At 36.2% G+C, this 20,605-nt stretch overlaps 1 pseudogene; it reads right to left on the reverse strand.

The window, feature by feature from the left end:
- Window positions 1–20,605, reverse strand: part of LOC126695791 (receptor-like protein EIX2) — a 101,466-nt pseudogene that overhangs the window by 7,838 nt on the left and 73,023 nt on the right.

Consider the following 20,605-nt stretch of genomic DNA (forward strand, 5'->3'; position numbering starts at 1 on the left):
CTATTGATTTTCTTATTGGTATCTATATTTTGGAAGTCTTCCTAGTGCTTGCACAATTTTCTCATAAAAGACCTAGCTATGAGTAAATTCCTTCCAATGCACACTAACATTAAATATACTCTATTTTTATCTCCATTTGAAAGATACTGTGTAAATTGTCATCCAAGTTAATTGAAAAAAATTATGTGCACTAGCCTAGAATCTTTTCTAATCAATATTAGTGTGAACAATTCAACATTCCTTTGATGGAATAGGTGATATAGGAATTTGCTATCATATACAGTGGGTTTGTTTGATGTTGTGAAATTGCCTAAGCTAGCTATTAAAAAGTCTAGCATGATTAGTTCCAAAAGTCATGTACTTTACAAGTGATTATTAAACAAAATTGTGATTATTAAAAATGCATTTTATGAATGTGTCATGGATGTGAACAAATTTTTTTATGTCAAATAGTAGTGCCCTCCTATCCTTAATTTATTGTGGAATGGGGCACTATTGGTGGTTAAACCAATTTCGACTTTCCCTCAAAATCAAAGTCTATCTTCTCAACAAAAAAAAGAAAAAAAAAGAGAGATTTTGCAGGGAGTGCATAATGTATTGATGTTAGGCCAAATGAAGTAGTTATGTTTATCAGCTATTTTAGTGGTCTTATTACAATTGACTAAATTGTTTTGTTCTTTTGTTTTTAAATTCATGCCACCAATATGTATGATGAAACTTCTATTTCCACTGATATTTCCTATTGCACATATTAATAGCATAATTAACTGGATTGAATTCGTCAATTAGGAAAAAATAATGAAAACAACATACCAATGGTGGCATGTATAGAAATATGATCAAGAGTCTTTTACTTTGATGACATTGTTGACTCTTCTTTATGAATTATGAGGATTGAGGACACCCTCCCCATGTTGTAATGATTGAATTATCAAAAAAAAAAAAAAAAAAAAAAAAAATCTTATGCATGAATCTTTTAATTAGAGACTTAGCTAGGACCAATTGAAAACTACCTTACCTAAAATAATTTATATCCTGCCAGAAAATTTAATTCAAGAATGATCAATTGGAATTCAAATTATCATATAATAGATTTTGGTTGGGATGTCAAACACTTAACAAGTAATTCCTCTCAGAATGGTAGATTTTTCATTAAATTTTCTTATCCTATTATCCATACTAAAAGATATTAGTAACATGTTTTCTAATCTGTTGCTTTTGCTGCTTTGCTAGCAATAAGATGAGTAAAAATGGAAAATGATGGCATAACCTTGAAAATAATGAACCTTTGTGACAGGATACTTTATCATACATACAAAATAAGTATAGACCTTTTAATTTTATTTTATTTTAAAGTCTATATTGTCTTCGTCTTTATAAGAATTTAAGCATAGATTAAATTTTCGTTATTTTTTACAATTCTTTTTTTCTTTAATTCCTTTATAATTTCTTATTATGTGTTGATTTAAATGGATTTTTTCTCAAGCTTTCCGAGCATGGACTTTAGATAAGGTGTTCCACTCTTAAATGCCAAGCATTGACTGTAACTTGTACATGGAACAATTCGAGATAAGAAATTAAGAATATAGTCCATTTGATCGGCCTTAGCTTGATTTGTCTAGATATCAATTTTCTTTCCTGATAAAGTCTGACTTATCTTAAAATATTTTCTCAACTAATGTTCTTAGAATATCCATCAACTTTTTCCTTACAAAAATTAGACAGGATTTAGTTTTGGAGTTCCCAAAGACAATTTTTTTTTTTTTTTTGGGTGGAGTTGCAAAACAAATTAATTATATCGGATGGATTCTGTCCTAGATATTGATTTCTTTTTAAAGGTATCAATATTTATTGTGCATGAGTCAAGCATACTACATTGAGTTTTGGTGTCCGTACTTATTCATCATTTGTGATAAATCCTACATTGTTTATTTGTTTAGACAAGATTTTGATTCGTCATTTTTTATAAATCCCACTAGATTACTTGTTTACATAATTTGTAATAGCTATTTCCATTTTAAAACTTTTATCTTTTTTTAAATAAGAAAACTTTTATATTTTATTTTTATTGTTTTCTCTAAAAATGCAAAAACCATAGGTGAATCCCCTCATGATTACCTCTGATATTTCAAACATGAGATGAAACAAACAATCAAGCCGATATTCATTTTTAAGCTAATATTGTAAGATGCTTTGTAGATTGTAGGCAGGGAATGAATTTCAAAGTGCCACACATTAAACTGCTTGATGAATTAACACAACAAATCCCTATTATTATTGATCAACTACAAATCAAAATAAGCTACACACATAAGTTATACAATACAACTTAATTAGTTTTTTTTTATATACATAACAACAACTTAATTAGTTGATTTGTTGGCTTGTTACTAATTTTAGTGAGGTTTCTCAAAAAATGAAGTATTGTCCTAATCAACCGATTGAATTTAGTTGATTATGCTATTATTATATCCAAATGGAACTTTAAAATATGTAGCATTGGAAATTTCATCATTATTGCATATAGGAAACGGAACGTCTTATTGTATTGTGCTGACTGCTAAGGAGGGAAGAGTTTGTTTGAGCTTAATCAGTTTTCTTATGCTTTCAATTTCTACCACGCATTAAGAATTTGGCGCCAAGCATCGACACAAAGCATTCACAGTAAATATGCTAAAATAACTCAAAAATTATTTTAGCATCCCAACCACACAAAAAACCCCTACAACAAAGTTGCTATATTAAAAATTTTTTGCTATATTTTACCTTCATACTATAGTGAAAGTAAACATAAAAATCACTTTTTGATTCCCTCCCAATGGCTCTTTTATCCTCAAGTTTTTTCTATCTCCTCTCTCCTCTCTCTGTTCTGTATTCTCTGCTTCTCTCTCTCTCTCTCTCTCTCTCTCTCTCTCTCTCTCTCTCTCTCTCTTGTGCCTCGTGGTTGTCTCTCTCCTGTGCCTTGTAGTTGTGCTCCGGTGGTTTCATGATTGTGCTCTGGTGGTTTCGTGGGTTTTATGTGGGTCTTGTTATGTCTCGGTGGCTTGATTTGGTGGGTCTTGTTGATGGAGGGTTCAAACTCGGTGAGGCAGCGGGGCTCAAGGTTCTAGCTTTGAGGTTTGAGTTTTCAAATTTGAGTTTTCAAGTTTAAGTTTTTAGATTTAAGTTTTCAGATTTTAGTTTTCAGGTTTGATGCAACGAACCTCAGAGTCTGCAGTGAGCAACCAAAGGAAAATGGTTAAAGTAACATCTATTAATCTGAGAGAACCGTACATGATCATGCTTTTAAAGAAAAAATTTGATTGTGATATAAATGCTACTAATTGCTTGGTTATTTATAGCAAATTAGCAATTAGAGGGGTTGAGATTAGGTAAGTTTTGCACTGATGCAATGAAGGGTTGAGATTGAGAGTTAAAAAAAAAAAAAAAAAATCTTTTCATCTCAACCGTTAAATAAAATAAAAAATTAAAAAGAAGAAAAAAGTTAAAGTAAAAAAAAAAGTTGAAAATGTAAAAATTTTTTGTTTAGGAATGAGGTTAATTGCATGACACAATTGCAATAAGAGTTTCTTTCAACTTTCGGGGATTTTTACGATCTTTTGGGGGTTAAGAGCATTTGCACCTGAGAATGCTATCCCATCTTATTTTACCATCCCAAAAAATTACTTTATCAATTACACAATACCATTTTACAATACATCCCGTATTTCAACTTTTATTTTCCTATTCTACTCATAAAAATAATAATCTACATAATAAATTTTTTTTTCTTTTTTCCCAATTTTCTCCTCCACATGCTACCTTCCAGAATTCTCCATTAACTTTACTTTTCACGTTCTTCCACACAACTCCATTCCTTTATCCTCCATCATCCCTATCAACCCAAAAAAAAAAAAAAAAAAAAAAAAAAAAAAAAAAAAAACCCCGCCAACATCGCTGCAAAATCAACCCAGATCAGCCCATCATCCATATCAACCTAAATCAGTGAGAATCATAGCGTCACAACAGGGAAAAAAAAAAAAAAAAAAGCAACACGCCTCCAACATCACTGCAAAACCCGCTCTCATCTCTCTTTTCGTTTGTGGCTTGGTGCTTCCCCACCTCCCCTTTGATCGGATTTGCTGTCAACACTCACAGCTCCACGCCGATTTCCACCACACCAGACAGCAATCTCCACGCCAATTTCCACCACCGATCTACCACGATCTCCACCACAAATCCACTAAATCAAAACCCACTCACCTTTGTTGTGAGTCAGTGACCCACCTCGTCAAACCCACATCAAACCCTTGATTCAAGGGAAAATAGAGAGAAAAAAAAAATGAAAGGGAAGAGAGGGATGAGAGAGGGAGAGGGATTGAATGAGTGAACTGAAAAAGAAAAAAAGCTAGAGAGAGGAGATGAGAGAGTGACCGGTGAGAGAGAGAGAGAGAGAGAGAGAGAGAGAGAGAGATAGAGAGAGATGAATTGATAAAGTGAAAACTGAATAAAATATTAGTTTTTTTTTTTTAATTGTACTACAGTGCAATTCTAAAGGTAGAATTGCACTGTAGTAGAATTGTAAATTTTTTTGCAATACTTGCTTTTTACAAGTCTGAATGTGAGGATTTTTTGGGCCTTTATGCTAAATTTTAGCTACATATGACATATGGCATTCCTAGTGTAAATGCTCTAATGCTTAAAATTGTAAAGTAAATTATTATATGAAGACTCGGGGTCAAGCATTGACTCAAGTGAAGTGGTTATCAGAAAACAAGCATTGACTGAAGTCTTCTGAGAGGGAAAATTATTAGGTACTCCCGGAGTACCATAAATGTGTACTCTCTCCTCTCACATGAATGGTGGGTCCTACCATGAATTTAATTAGTGGAACTCACCATTCATGTGAGAGGAGGGAGTACGCATTTATGGTACTTCGGGAGTACACAATAATTTCCCTTCTGAGATGGAACCTCCATTTCGTGGGCTCATAAGCTTTATTATTATTATTATTATTATTGTTATTATTAAATAGAATGCTAATTTGGATGGAAATCAATTTTCTAATTTTTTTTATTTGTTATTATTTGTATCGAAATTTAAAAGTTGAAGGATCATTAAAATGGAAATGGAGTAGAGTTAGTTTTACTATTAAATGTTACAATTCTACAAAAAACTGTATGCTAAAGCTGAACAATCAAATAGTCAGGTGAAGCGCAATGAACTGAGCTTTGGAATGCAAAGCAGAATAATATGAATTTTATCATCTGAATATATATCAAAACTTTATGAATGTGTGAGTAATAAAATCTTAAAAAAAAAAGAAAAAGAAATATTGCTTTTCTTCTCGGTGTTTGCTTTATTGTGCTGGGCGCAACTTTCTTTGAAAAAAATGCTTCTTTACTCTCACGAAATTTCTTCCATTCACAGTGCACACTGATGTTAAATCATTCAATATCTTTTATGTTCTACTTAATATAACATAGGCGAAAATGCATTTTTGGTTTCTACATTTTGGACCGATTCTCGATTTGGTCCCTAAATTGATTTCACTCCTAGGTCAGTCCCTGATTTCAGAAAATCGTTTTTATTTTGGTCCTTGCCGTCAACCTAGTAACAGAAAATGCATACGTGGCAAACGAAATGCACTATTTGCTGACGTAACTAATAAAATAATATAAAAAAAATTTATATTTAGCATTTTTTAAATGCCACATCAGCATTTAAATTAATAAAAAAAAGTCAACTCAGAAATTTTTTTAAAAAAAGTCAATTAAAAATTTTTTTTTTAAAACCTTAAATCTAATTTAAACTAAAATCATTTCTAAAAAAAATCAAAAATATTATCTTTTTAATTATTTTTTATTTTGTTTTTATTTTTCTTTAACCTCATCAGCTTTAAAAAAAAATCCCTACACTGAAAGAATAATCTCAAATTCTCTCACACTTTTCACGCTCAATGGATAGAATCTCTCACTATCCACTGTCCGAGCTCACTCGCCCTTCATCTTGAGGTAGAAGACCTTGGAGTTGTCGGTGGCGGCAAAGGGGATGAGTCTAGTGTCAAGGAGCTTGAGGATTCTGTCGCAAATGTTAGAGAGCTCCGACTCGATCTTGGATTTGTAGTCTTGGATCATGGACACGTGGTCCTCGTTGCTGCAGCTCTCCTCCTTCTGCTCGATCGAGGAGAGGATGTGCCACAAGGCTTGCCTTGTGCTGATCACGTTCTTGTACGCCACGGAGAGAAGGTTTCACTCCACGATGGTAAGCTCCTTGCTCTCCACCGCCACCGAGACCTTCTTCATGAACTCTACCATCTCCTCGTACCGTTGGGCTTGCTCGGCAAGCTTCGCCATGTACACGTTCTCTTCACAAGCCGAGGGTGTCACCGCCATTGTTTTTGATTGGTGGTCTGATCTATTCATGTGGGTTTCAGATTGTAGTATCGGTGGCTTGATCGGTGGGTTTCTGATCTGTTCACTTGTTGCTGTGTTTATTTTAAATTTCTGGGTTTATGAGTTTGATTTGTTGGAGGTTTCGGTGGAGGATAGGGATTTTGTATGTATTTTAAGCATTGGTTTATTAAATGTGAGTTATTTTAGTGTTTGGTTTGAAAGAAAATCTTGATTTTTTGGGGAAAATGTTGATGATTGTTTAAGGAAAATTTATGAGGTTGGTTGGGTTTGTTGTTATTGTGAGCCAAATTGGCTGGGTTTGTGTGCGTTTGTTTCATTAGAAAATTTCTGGTTTTGGGTGGAATGAAAATGTTGTGATGAAAATCTTAGGCATCAGCTTTTTAGATGTGAATTTTTTCATTGTTTTGTGGAATTTTCTGGGAAAGATGTTGAATGCCCAAGAATTTTGTGTTCTTGAGTTCTTGTGATTTGGGTTCATGTTCTTGAGTTCTTGTGTATTCACGTTCAAATCTGGAACTATGTATTTTTATGTTTTTAATTTTGTTTTTATGTTTTTAAAATTTTTTTCAAATTGATAAATTAATTTTTTTTTTAAAAATTAGACGATGACATGGCATGCTGAGGTGGTTTATTATTATTATTTTATTAGCCACATTAGCATCTAATATACAAACAATAAATTTCGTTTGCCACGTATGCATTTTTTGTAATTGGGTTGACAGTAGGGACCAAAATAAAAACGATTTTCTAAAATCAGGGACTAACCTAGGAGGGAAATCAATTTAGGAACCAAATCGAGAATCGGTCTAAAATTTAGGGACCAAAAGTGCATTTTCGTCTATAATATATGTGTTGTGGAAAGTGCCATCCACGTAAAGTCAAAACGGAGGAAGAGGCATTTTTAGGGACCAAAAGTGCATTTTTTTTGGATCGTATAGTTTGGTCATACGGGCTATCTTATTAGTTTGAAAATGAGTATCCCATGTACTCTCTCTAGGGAGGAAGAGGCTGAGTTGGCCAGAAGCAACAAGAAAGTGAAGGACTATCACCATGCCGGGTTCAATGAAGGCTCTAGAGAGAGCTCTCCAACCCCGGGGCAACAAAGTTCTGGCTCCTTTGCCAGAGCCTCATTCAAGGAAAAGCTGGTGGGCGAAATGCCAGGGGCTTATGTAAATGCTTTTGATTTTGAGAGTCTTATGGAGGAGGATGATTTTTCTGATGGTGAGGGTAGCGAGGCAACCGGTCAGATTCCAGAAGGTTGGGTCACTGTCAAGCTTACGAAGGAAACCAGATGGCGCATTAGTGGCCCCCTGTCGAAAGCTATAATAGTGAAACTGATTGGAAGAACAAATAGCCTCATCTACATGCGAACCAAACTAAGCCAAATGTGGAGACCATCAAGTAGGATGGACTGTGTGGATCTTGGGTATGGTTTTTTTCTAGTCAGATTCTTTGCTAAGGAGGATTTGGATAATGTTTTAAGAAGAGGGCCATGGTTTATAGGTGATCAATTTTTATCTATTAGGCCGTGGGAACCCTTCTTTAAACCTTCAATGGCGAATGTCTCACTCATTGCGGTTTGGATCAGACTGTGTGAGCTCCCTTTTGAGCTTTATGAAGCAGAGGTTTTAAAGCAGATTGGATAATCCATTGGTAAGGTACTGAGAGTTGATTCTCACACAGCCATGGAGGCCCGTGGCAAATATGCTAGACTATGCATACAGATTGATATCAACAAACCTCTAGTGAACACCATCCTTATTGGACGATTTGAACAGGCTGTGACCTATGAGGGCATCCAAAGTCTTTGCTTCTCCTGTGGGAGACTTGGACACAAGGTGGAGGCGTGTCCTTACACCATTCGCAAGGGTAAGGAGAAGATGGGTTCGGAAAAGATGGGTTCGGAGGAAGCTGTGGTCGCGCCGGATGGCCGTGATGGTACATCACGTGAGTCGCATGTTGGCCATTCCACAACGGCAAATAAGGACAGTACGGAGGTGAGAGAGGATTCGCAACCGGATGGGCAATATGGGCCGTGGATGTTGGTGAGTAGAAGGACGAATGGGCGTAAAGGGACAAAAGCAAATTTCAGTACAGAAGGTACTGGAAATTCTGGCCGGAATAGTGCTGCTCAACCAACTCTAGGAAATCCGGGTTGGAAGGGCACGTCGCCTAATAGTACTGCTCAAACCCAGAGCAAGTCTCACACAATCTCCATGCATGGCGCTGGGGACCACACCAGAAGGGCAAAGTCGGTTTGGACTCCTAAGAGAAATGGCGTGGACCATGTAGGTAGTTTTAAATTGGGCCCTTTGGTTAACGGGCTGGCGGCTAAGGGGGACGGTAATGTTGTTACAGGCTTTGGGCCTCTTGCAAGGCAGAAAACGCAAGCCCAATCCCACAGAAATTATCCCCACTCTGTTAAAGGCAAAAAAGCTTTCGCCAGGAGAATTGATTCATCTCCGCGCACTAGCAGCGACGAAACCCATACGAGAAAAATCCCTCCTGCAAAACCCGACTTCCGGCCTTCCTTCCATGACTCCTCTCACAACCATGAAACTCTTCCTGCCTTTGATTCCACCTTCAAGTTCACGGCTGCGCCTACTGGTGAGTTGGAGCATCAAAGTGGCTGGAGTGAAACCCCAGGCGATTAGCAAGCTACTGTCGTGCTTCCTGGAGCTGTCGAAAATGGTGAGGCCAGCACCGTTCAGTTCGGAGTTATTGAAATTGGTCAGCTCACGAGTGTGGATATTGGCGAGGTGATTACTGGAGAGCAAGCTAGTCCGCGGTACAGAGATGGGTCAGTGTACGTGGACTTGGGTTTGGATGGTATGGAATCGGAGGAAGGGAATGGAGTCCCGCCTTCTGTTTGATTTGTTTTCTCCAGCCCTGTTTTGGTTTACCATGAATATTTTAATTTGGAACAGTAGAGGAGCCTTAAAACCTTCTTTTCAGACTGATATTCATGAGTTAGCTCGTAGACATAATCCGGCTATTCTTGTTGTGATGGAGACTAAGTTGGGTGGTAGTAGAGCCAAGGAAGTCTCAGATAGATTGCCTTTTGATGGAGCCATTCATATGGAGACGATTGGTTTCACTGGTGGATTATGGTTGCTGTGGAACGAAGACCAAGTGGAGGTTCAGGAGCTTGCAAAAACAGAGCAGGAAATCCACATAGAAGTAAAGGTACGTGCCTCAAACCTCACTTGGATTTTCTCTGCCATTTATGCTAGTCCCAGAAGTGAGGAGAGATGTATTCTTTGGAACAATTTATCTAAGGTAGCTGATTTGCATAATAAGCCATGGATTATGGCGGGGGATTTTAATGAGCCTCTTGTTCAAGAGGATAAATTTGGTGGCAGGGGGGTTAGTGTTAATTGGTCTTTGGCCTTCAAAGATTGCTTAGATTTTTGCAACATGGTGGATATGGGATTTTCTGGTCCAAGGTATACCTGGACCAATAAACGGGACATCAACAATCTCATTCTGGAGAGGATTGACAGATTTTTTATGAACCCGGATTGGTGTGTTCTCTATCCGGAAGCGAAAGTTTCCCATCTTCCCCGTTTTCACTCCGATCATTGCTCGGTTTTAATGGAGACTTGTCCTGGTAGAGTGGTTCGGCTTAACAGGCCCTTCAGATTTCATGAGTTCTGGCTTTCTGATTTATCTTTTCCTAACATAGTGTCTCATGCTTGGAGTAGAAACAGGAATTTAGCTGAGTCTATTGAGGTTTTCGCTAAGGAAGCTACCATTTGGAACAGGGACAATTTTGGGAATATCCATCAGAAAAAGAAAAGAATCTTGGCTAGAATCTATGGTGCTCAAAAAGCTCTGTCCATTAGCCCTAGTTCTTCCCTCATTAGTCTTGAAAATCAATTACAGAAAGAATTGGAGGTTGTTCTTGATTAGGAGAGGGACCTTTGGTTGCTGAAGTCCAGAATTAACTGGTTGGTTCAGGGAGACCGTAATACATCCTTTTATCATGTGTCTGGCCTAGCTAGAAGGAAAAGGAACCATATTTCCTCAATTAAAGATGAGAGGGGTTTGTGGTTAACTGAGGAGAGAGAAGTCATGGATCATTTTCGAAGTGGTTTTGTCTCCCTGTACACTACTTCTATTGAGGCGGTCTCTCGGGCTCCAAGTCTTGATGGGTCTTGGAAAGTGCTGCTGCCTGAGCAAGCCAAGGAGGCTATTGGTGCCTTGGTCACCCCAGAGGAAATTATAGATGCTTTATGGTCCATGAAACCTTTTAAGGCTCCGGGGCCGGATGGTCTTCACGCTGGTTTTTTCCAACGCTTCTGGCTTGTTGTTGGGGATTCTGTCAAGGAGGAAGTTAGGAGAGTCTTCTTGGAAAGGAAGGTTCCTGACTACCTTAATAGAACCCACATTGTGCTTATCCCTAAAATCCAAGGCCCGGAAACCATTGGAAATTATAGACCAATTAGTCTGTGCAATACTACCTATAAGATCATATCCAAGATTATTGTTGCTCGGATTAGGCTGTACTTGGATCAGCTTGTCTCGCCTTACCAAACAGCTTTTGTGCCGGGAAGAAGAGGTGCAGATAATGTTATTATTGTTCAAGAACTTATTCACACTATAGGTAGAATCAAAGGCCGTAAGGGGTTTATGGCTATTAAGATTGATCTGGAAAAAGCTTATGACAAAATTGAATGGAGTTTCATTAGGGAAATGCTGATTAAATTTAACTTCCCTGCCAACATTATTGATCTTATTATGAGCTGCGTCTCCTCGGTGTCAACTTCTCTTCCGTTCAATGGTGGCTGCCTTGACTCCTTCTGTCCTTCTTGAGGTATTAGACAAGGGGACCCCCTGTCTCCCTACCTTTTTATCATTTGCATGGAGTTTTTGGGTCATCTAATTCAAGAGAAGTGTGACGCCAAGCTTTGGTCTCCAGTGAAAGCTTCTAGAAGTGGGCCTTCCTTCTCGCATTTATTTTTTGCGGATGACCTAGTTCTTTTTGCAAGTGCGGACCCGGAAAATTGTAACATCATTAAGAATGTTCTTCAGGAGTTTTGCTTAAGGTTCGGGCAAAGTGTGAGTGAAGCTAAGTCTCGTGTTTTCTTCTCCCCTAACGTGGAGCCGAATCAAAGAGATATACTCTCTGGCATTCTCGGGTTTAATTCAACTCCCAATCTTGGTAAGTACCTGGGATTTCCTTTGAAGCATAGAGGAGACCGCAAGCATGATTTTGATTTTGTTCTTGATAGAGTCAAGAAAAAATTGGCTGGCTGGAAAGCCAATTTACTCTCTATGGCTGGTCGGGTGGTTCTCATCCATGCCTCCTCTTCGACCATCCCGAACTATGTGATGCAGTACACTCCTCTTCCCAGCAAAATTCTCGAGGGTATTGACAGGGTCAATAGGAATTTTCTCTGGGGTTCGACAGATCATACAAAGAAGATGCACTGGGTTAATTGGGCAGAAGTGACTAAACCGAAGGAAAATGCTGGTTTGGGGTTACAATCTGCTAAGGGTAGGAATACGGCTCTCCTAGCCAAGCTAAATTGGAGGTTTCACACAGAGAAAAATGCCCCTTGGGCTAAGGTTCTCAAATTTAAATACTGCACTAGACAGAGAATCAATTCAAGGAATGGAGCAAAACTCCCTATGTCTCCAATTTGGAAAGGGATGAAAAGAGGTGAGGAAGTTTTTAATAAAGGGGTCAAATGGATGCCAGGCCATGAAAGCTGCCTTAATTTCTGGTCGGATTGTTGGTCTAACTCTGGCCCCATTAGGCAGCACATACAAGGCCCGCTCCCGCAAGCCAATTTTAGTTTGCAAGTCAAAGATGTTCACTCTTCAGCTGGATGGGACTGGACTAAGATCCCTTTTGAGATTCCCCCCGAAGTTAAAGTGGATATTCTAGCTGTCCCCTTTCCTTTGGTGGCCAGGTGCAGTGACAAGTTGGCCTGGAAATTCTCTCCTAGAGGTGATTTTGATATGAGAAATGCCTACTGCCTTGCTATTAATTCCTCAAGTAATGTTTCTTCAGCTGGTTCTTGGATTTGGAAGTTGGCCACCTTGCCTAGAATTCAAATTTTTATCTGGAAGTGTATGAAGCAAAGCATCGGTGTTAGGGAATGCTTAGCCAACAGAGGAATTCCGCTTGAAACCACCTGTCCGCTGTGTCATATAGAGGCTGAGTCAATCTTACATGCTCTCCGAGATTGCAATTTGGTGAGACATATTTGGTACCAGTTGGGATCTCAATGTTTATACTCCAATTTTTTCTCCCAAGACATCAGAGATTGGTTAACCTCTAATTGCAGACTCAAATCAAACCAAAATTCTGTGGGCATCCCTTGGAATGTTCTATTTTCTTTTATTATCTGGTTGGTGTGGAAGTAGCGAAACCAATGTGTTTTTACAAACAGGGGGCATAATCCGAATCTGGGCAAGACTATTGCTCTGTTAGCTTCAGAATTCTTCTTGTGTGCAGCCCAACCTAGGCGTCATAAGCGGATGGTGATTAAATGTATCAGGTGGGAGAAACCGGATCAGGGATGGCTGAAACTCAATACAGATGGATCTTGGAATGCTTCTTTAGGATCAGCAGCAGGAGGAGGAGTGATCAGAGATAGTTTGGGTAATTGGGTGGTTGGTTTGGCTAGAAAATTAAAAAGTGCTAACAGCTTCACGGCTGAAGTTTGGGCGCTGCGGGATGGCTTGATGCTATGTCTTCAACGGAAATTTTCTGCTATTATTGTTGAGATTGATGCTAAGGCATTGGTGGATGCTTTGAACAGCCCTTCTCATAGAAATTCAGTGATCTCGCCCATTTTTGAAGACTGCAAACAACTGATTCTGCAGATTCCTCAAGTCCGTATAAATCATGTCTATCGCGAGGCGAATATATGCGCAGATTGGTTGGCAAATTCTGGCCATTCTCAGTCTTTAGATTTTATTTTATTTTCTGCTCCTCCTGTAAGCTTATTACCCTCTGTTGTGGCTGACCGTAGTGGTAGATGGTGTAACAGGCTCTGTCCTGATTGTTCTTTGTCTTGTTAGTTTAATACAATTCCAGTTTACCAAAAAAAAAAAAAAAAAAACGAATAAAGGGACTTTGCCTGGATCTTTTCTTTACTTTATCAAGATTTGTATGATGCTACGTTCATTTGATTAAAAGGGGTTTGTTTTTTGATATTGTGAAATTGCTTTAGCTACTTCAATGTTGCATGATTTTAATGACTTGAGGTGGTAAAATAACTTTTGAATGGTTTTACAACTACTAATATGAATGCTTTTACTAGAAAGTCATGTGTTTATGTGTGTAGAGTTGAAGTGATTATTAACTAAAATTGTGATTATTAAGAATGCCTTTTATTAAAGTTCCATGAATGTGAACCAAATTTTTGGGACAAAATTGGCCTTTGCTCCTTTCTATCAAACAATCCAGCATTTTGCCCTCTTTCCCAAACTAATTAGGGAAATGCCCCTCTTTTAAAACTCTTCTTTCTCAAAATCAAGTTAAACCCCATAGTGGCGTTTTGGAACTCGAGCTCCATGAACTCGAGTTATAGGTAAAAAGAAAAAAAAAAAAAACTTGCATGGAACTCAAGTTCATGGAGCTCGAGTTCCAAAACGCCACTATAGGGCTCCATAATATATATAAATATATATATATATATATTTTAAACTCGATTTTGAGAAAATTGAGTTTCAAAAGAGGAACATTTTCCTAATTAGTTTGAAAAAGGGAGCAAAATGTTGGATTTTTTTTTAAAAAAAAAAAAAAAAAAAGGGCAAAAGCCCATTTTCTCCCAAATTTTTGACATTAAACAATAATGTTTGGGAAGATTTCGTTGCAAAATGGGTAACTAAATTTGACATTATCAAATTATGAGAGCATTATTATAGGGACCAAAAAACTAAGACTACACAAAGCATTTAAATCTATCCATCCTACTAAATAAAAATGTTAAAAAATTAAAAGTTTTTCTATGCTCCCAATATTCTTCAATCTCTTACGTTTTCATCTTTCCAACTAAATAGAGCCTAAATATTAAAAAAAAAAAATTCACTCATTTGCACCCCAGCACATTTCTACACATGATTCTAGATTGTTACCTATTTTGTCCTAATAAGCGTAACAACTTTCTTTTTAACTTTTAAGATGGTAACTTCAGCCTTATTAGTTCTTTGAACAAAAAGCAAAAGGACTCCTTCAATTTATGAAAAAAGAAGTAATAAGCAAAACAACTTTCATAAAATGAGGTGGTGATGAGAATGTCAAATTTAGGATAAACCACCGCTCGTTATCCATTTTGCAATGAATTCCTGCAAATCATTACTGTTTAATGTCAAAAGTTGGTTCACTTTCATGAAACTTTCAAAAATAAAAAAAAAGGCCCATTTTCAATAATCACAATTTTGGATAATAATGGCTTCACCTCTTCACACACACGACTTTCCATTAGCCCAGTGCACACGCTTAGTAAGAAATTACAATGTCTCCTACTTTGTCAAAAGATTAGCAAATCCTGCACCAGGGCTCACTCTTTTTGACTTGACGTGGATGGCATTTTTCACAAAACTATTGAGTGTATTTAACGTTAGGTTGAACGGGAAGAAATTTAGTTCGAGTAAAGAAACAATATTTTGAAGAAAGTTGGCCAGCACTAGAAAGAATTTCCAAGCCACAAACATTGACTGACAAGATAATCAATATGTCTCCATTTCTTTTTTGACACACTTAAAAGTTATGACATTCATAAAGTTTTGTTTTACTTGTAGTTTTAGATGATCAAATTCATAATATTGTGCCTCTCATTCCATGAGCTCATCAATTCATTAAGCTTTCCATGAACAATAAAATTTTGACACAGTATAGAAATAGACCAATATTATAGGGGTAGGACATCTTCCATTCCACCTAATAAAAGTGAGACAAAAGGATGAATTACCCTAATTTGAAGGGTTCTTTTTGCATTTTGTCAAAAGAACTAATAAGCATAACAACTTTCATAAAATGAGGCCGAGATCAAATGCAAAAATTAAATTAGGATGAACCACCACTAGGCACTAGTTACCTATTTAGAAATGGATTTCTGGAAATCATTACTGTTTGTTGTCAAAATTTTGGATCACATTCATGACACTTTCGTAGAAGGTATTCTTAATAATCACAATTTTTGATTAATTTATAATATATAATTACTTCACTTCTTTGCATGTAAAGCACATGACTTTCTAGTTTCTAGTAACCAGCTAAAGCTATAATCTATATATATTTCACAACATCAAGAAACAAACCCAGTGTAAACGGTAAGAAATTCCAATATCTCCTATCTAATCAAAAGAATGTTGAATTAAATCACAGAAATTTTGATTTGCAAATATCCTGGGCCCTAGGCAGAGCCTAAAACTCGTTTTGACTTGACGTGTAATTATAATATGAAGAAAATAAAAGCTGTTGAGTTTTTTAACATTAGTGCGTAGGTGAAGAAATTTCGTTTGAGTAAGAAAATATATTCTCGGAAAAAGTTGTGCCCAACGGCCAACACAAGAAAGCAAACACTAAGAAGAAAATCAATGTCTCTACTCTCTGCAATTTTTTCTTAGATTTCGATACTCATGTTCATAAACCTATGACTTTTCTCAGACGATAAGATTCATGATTTTGTCCTATCAAAAAAAAAAAAAAAAATTCATGATGTTGTGATTTGGATTTCAAATCTCAGATCATTATGATTCACCCATGCACAATAAAATTACACTTCACCCACAGCTTATTAGAGTTTTTAGTTTATTTTTGCTACTATTCTTAGGTGCTATTGCACTTTTTGATACAATTCATAAGTCTCATACTCTCATTGTACTATTCAACTAGCTTTTAGTTTTTTTTTTTTACATTATATTTAGCAAAAAGTTTTCAGTTTTAGTAAAAAGTTTTCAACTTCAGCTAAATAAATTGTTCCCAAACGAACCCTAGTGAAATCGATAGACTAAAATTTAGGACAAAAATCAATAGATGATAATTCAACTTTGGAGCAACAGAATCAGTTCAACCCAAATACCCAACCAAAATTTTGTAATTCAAAATTTCCAATACGTAGTATTTGAGCACTATTTCATGAAGTCTTTTATCCCTTTTTTTTTTTCTGTGACATTTAAAATTAAAGGGATAATTACACATAACCCACCTGTGGTTAGGGCGAAAATCACTTTGCCTACCCGTGGTTTGAAAAGTATCACTTAACCCACCTGTGGTATGTTTCCGTCAATCTCCGTAACCCACCTCAAGCCCAGCCGTTACAAAAACACCTCTTAACACCAAAACACAACATAACGCGAATCAAAACACCCAAAACTCAGAAACTTTTCAAGAGAGAGACTTGTGGTGAGATCAACGTGTTCTTCGTGGTTTTTATATCTCTTTTTCAACCTGTCCTGGCCCGGTGGTTTCATCTCATCACGGTGGTTCTAGCTCTCCATAAGTGGTTACAAATTTTCTCGCCATTAATGAGTTGTGGCTCTCCATTTGGTGGTTTTGTGTCACCATTTGTGGGTTTTGTTGGTTTTTGCATTTGGGTGTGCTTTATTTTTTTTGGCAGAAATCACGATGGCTAGTGGTTATGGGTTCACAATAGAGAGAAAAGAAAGATAGAAGTTTTCCCCATTGCCTCCCTCAACCCTTTGGCTAACTCCTCGAATTTATTAAAAAAAAAAAAAAAAAGATTGGAAACCAAAAAGCATAACATAAACTACATTTGGGAACCATTAACAACATAAACTGCTGCCAGCACCACCATCACCACCACCACTACCTTCACCTCTCCCACCAGAACCTCCATAGCCACCCGACCCACCATTTGAAACTGTAGAAACTATAAAATGATCAAAACCCAGTTGCCCAAAACCTAGTTACCACTTTTTGATTTTGTTTCTCTTGCATTTTTGCTTTATTTTTTGTTTTGGGAGGAGAGAGACATAAAGTTTGAGCCACCGTGACGACATGAAACCACCGGGTTGGGAAAGGCTGAAAAGGAGATCTAAAAACCACGAAGAACACGTTGATCTCACCACAAGTCTCTCTCTTGAAAAGTTTCTGAGTTTTGGGTGTTTTGATTCGCGTTATGTTGTGTTTTGGTGTTAAGAGGTGTTTTTGTAACGGCCGAGCTTGAGGTGGGTTACGGAGATTGACGGAAACATACCACAGGTGGGTTAAGTGATACTTTTCAAACTACGGGTGGGCAAAGTGATTTTCGCCCTAACCACAGGTGGGCTATGTGTAATTATTCCAAAATTAAAACTAACTAAACTTCAGTTCCATTTTGATGATCCTTTGAACTTTTAAATTTCAACTAATGAACAAAAAAGTAACTTTAGGGGTAGTTTCAAATTATAACTAGCAATAACTTACTACTTAGAATTTATTATGAAAACATAGTGGATATAACACTTCTATTTTGTATATAATATATTTATGAGTTATGATTAACGTATAAATATGTAATTCAGCCCCAAATAAAAAATCCTGCCTACGTCCCTATACACTATGTAACAACTTAGTTAATTTGTTGAATGAAACCATGCCCTAGCATATTAAAATGCTAGTGCATGTGAAGTGTATTTTCTCAAAAAATAATGGCATATGAAAATAAAAATAATTGATGTGAAATGTATTTTCAAATGCTATATCAAAGTAGAAAAAACAAATTTTTGTGAGTTAAAATTAAATTTGGACGAATGCTAACTACCAAAACAGAAAATCTAAAATATTTGCCGCAAATAATAGGAACACGTGTTTAAGCATGTTAAGCACTTGTAGTGGAATTCCACGTAACATTTCACATTAAGTAGCATGACGTCGTTCCCTTCACTTTAAGATACGCTGAACAAAAAACGACGCCGCTTCATTTAAATTGCGGTCCCATTATAAAACGCAGCCGTTTTATTTAATTGTGGCCTGACTCAGTCTTGTTAAACGAGAAATCTGCTTCTTCAGTTTTAACAGACTGCTTATTAAAAATGTTATGTTTTTAATGTTTGCTGATTCCATGATATTTTCGTATGTTTTGGATTTTATTTGTACTGTAAAAAATCTAGATAACGCAGGTTAGCATTGAAGCTGTAAAAGGAGATCATGATGAGTTTCACAAACAAACGGTCTTTGTAGATTTTGCAATGGTTAAATGATGAACAAACGGGTTGCAGAATTAAGCATCAAACATTGTCAATGCTGGTAGCATTTATAATGTACAAGTTGTGCTTGGCAAAAAGAATATGCCATGAAAGAGGCTATGCATTTTAGGGAGTATGAATCAAATTCATTTTGGCTAGATACGTCCTGGTTTTGGATACAATAATGGAATATGATTCATTTACAAGTTATGCGCTTTAGGTTTAAAGAGGTTAAATGATTATTGAAACAGACTTAAGAATATGAAACAAAATTTGATGTAAGGTCACATAAAGCAATGTCTAATAAATTGTTATGCTTGTTAGTAATTTTAGATTTGGTTTTTCAAAAAATGGTTAAAACAGTCAACACTAATTTTTTTTTTTTTGGGGGTAAGATTCATCCATCCAATATGTGCAATTGATGAAATTTCTGATGCCACTCATTTCGAAGTTGCAATTGGATATATTAATAGCATAATCAACCAATTTCAATTGGTCGAATTCAATGAAAATATCAAACAAATTACCAATGGTGGTGTATTTAGAAATATGAACAAATTGCATGAATTTTATATTTGGAGAAACTTAGGACTAATTGTACACTGCCTTCCCTAATACAATCAATATCCTGGCCTGCTGTAAAAAATTCATTCAAAAAATGAACGATTGGAATTGTGATAACAATTTGCAGAACAAACTAGATTTTGGTAGAGAAGTTTAACACTTAACAAAGAGGTCCACTCTTTGAGAATTAACTAGCTGTTTGTTATTAATTAAAGTTTATTGACTTGTGATGCAGACAACACAGAAATGCATAAAAAATATTATAGAACTTAGAGAAAAACAAATGGAGCTCAATGAGTTGAACCACCGTTCATTCAAACATTCACATTCTGATATACACTGATATTTTACAAAGCAAGTAATGTTTTTGCCACGAATTCATGTGGAAATACATTTAGCATCACAACATATTGGCAACTAGATCAAAGGGTTGCAACAGATTAGTAATTAACTCTGCAATTGTCTTGACACTTGTTCACAAACTTCCCCACAAACGAATGGGTAGAGCTATGAGCATGAGTTTGCGGTTGAGATCAATGAAACATTGAGTTCAGAGGCTTAGTTGATAATTGCTAGAAACAAAGTTTAGACAACAGCTATGCATAACTCGTTTGCAAACAAAATAAATTTTCATTGAGAAGTCCAAAACTTAATAAGCAGGTCCTCTCTTGGGAGATTCACTAGCTTTTTGTAACTATATTTGTTCATCCTGTGATCCATGCCAATATTTGTAACTAGCTTTTCACCAGGGGCGGCTTGATGTATTTGGGGGCCTAAGGCGAAAATTTATCATCTTAATTTAGATGCAAAATTACTACTAATTAACATGAACTACATAGATATATATATATATATATATATATATTTTTTTTTTTTGGAATTTTTAAGACAAAAAAAAATTTGACAAAATTTTTCATACTTGTTGATATGGTAGATTGATAGTGGTAAGTAAAACAGTGGTGTTAGTAGTAGATTTAGATGAAAACTAGTAAAAGTTTGCTAATTAAACTCTTATTATTATTATTTTTTTTTAGAAGTGCAACATTCACAATATTTTTTACAATAAATTCTAGATTTTAAACTGCTTTTTGTTTTTTATTTGAAAATATCACTATAATTATTTTTTTGCCATCAACAATAGGCTATAACAACCTGCTACTTAGCATTAGTTGTAAAAGTGTTGTGAAAAATATTGTGGACGACGTTACATTTTTCTCTATTTTTTTATTTGTTTTTCATCTAATAAAAAAAATTATTTTATTTATTGATTATAAATAATCTTATTGGTTAAAATTTGGGGGCCTTTTTTTTACTTGGGGTCTTAGGCGGTCGCATTTCTTGCTCCATCATAGAGCCGGCCCTGCTTTTCACTGATCTTCTGCTTTTGTCAGCAAGCCTTGACTAAAAATGGAAAAGATGGTATACGTGTCGAAATTCACTAGCTTTTGTTACAGTGAAACTTTACCATACATTCAAAATATAGATGGATTATAGAG

This window comes from Quercus robur, chromosome 8 (genome assembly GCF_932294415.1).
Source record: "Quercus robur chromosome 8, dhQueRobu3.1, whole genome shotgun sequence".
Taxonomy (NCBI): Eukaryota; Viridiplantae; Streptophyta; class Magnoliopsida; order Fagales; family Fagaceae; genus Quercus; species Quercus robur.